Here is a 1,227-nt window from a genome sequence, read left to right on the forward strand (position 1 = left end):
TGTCAATTAAGGGTGGCATTTGTTGAGTACTGAGATATTAAGGTGATAAGCACAATAGAAGACACAAGGGAATTTGTAATTCCATAGTCAAAGCAGCATTTGAACACAGATTTGAGTCATGCTCAAAAAATAAGTCCTGATGTCACACAACTAAAGTAATGAGGATAAGACCAAAATGCTTCATCTCTTTAATACCTTGAGTATAAGGGAATTTTTAATGCAATAAACAATATGTTATTACTCAACAGAAAATTGTAGTTCAATCTAGATGTACAAAGGGGCTGAAATACAGCTAACTAAAAACTTGATTTCTCCTGTTCTTCATTTGTGAGTGCTTCTGGAAATTACAATATTAGTATAGTTACTCTAGCTGTGTGTAACTATCCACTTCTAACAAAAGAAAACTGATACTATCGTGTTATAATCTCAACACCTGATGCTACGCCTGCCATTTGAGCTGGATGCAAATTCCTGGATAAACTTGTGTGAGAAAGAAGTAATCCATGCTTTGCCTGGAGATTTCCTGATATTTGCCAAATCCAATAAAACGGAGGTAACTCAGGAATCCCAGGGTCTACCCTTATCTGTTCTGGAAAAGAAAATTTTCTTGTCTAAAAGAAGTTGAAGTGAGATGGCTGAGCAAATGAGTAAGAAGTCTCACTCCTCTGTTTCCATGCAGTACTCTCACATAGAAATTTCCCATCCCCTCTTCTCTGGCTTCTAGTCTCACTCCCCTGCTCCAGCAAGAACTTTTCTTGCAAACTCACCCTTACTGGATATGTCTACTCAGAGTGCTAGTCACCTCTCCCACTCGTAAACCTCCCCCACAACTGCTTTATCAATGGCAGTGCCTTTGTTCAACACAAGACCCAGAATGTGCAACATCACAGTTGCACAATCCCTTTACACAGGTGTGTAAGTGCCTGTGTGTATACATACACATGTACATTTAAGAACCACATCGCACATCTTTCCTTGAGCTAGCATAAGTCTCCCTATGACAGCACAAAGAACCAGACGCAGGTACTAACGAAGTTACACCAGAAAAAAAAAAACATTCAAGAGGTTAGTGTGAATCTGCAGGTAACGCTTCATGCTACTTCATCTCACTGCTGTATAAGTAACGGTGCCAACATTGGGAGAAGATGGTACAGAAGGTGGCAAGGAACAGCAAGGCCACAGAAAAAGCATGACTAGGTTCTTTTTTCAGTGACAGCGCCAGCGCCA

Source organism: Chlamydotis macqueenii, chromosome 1 (genome assembly GCF_036417535.1).
Source record: "Chlamydotis macqueenii isolate bChlMac1 chromosome 1, bChlMac1.mat, whole genome shotgun sequence".
NCBI classification, from domain to species: domain Eukaryota; kingdom Metazoa; phylum Chordata; class Aves; order Otidiformes; family Otididae; genus Chlamydotis; species Chlamydotis macqueenii.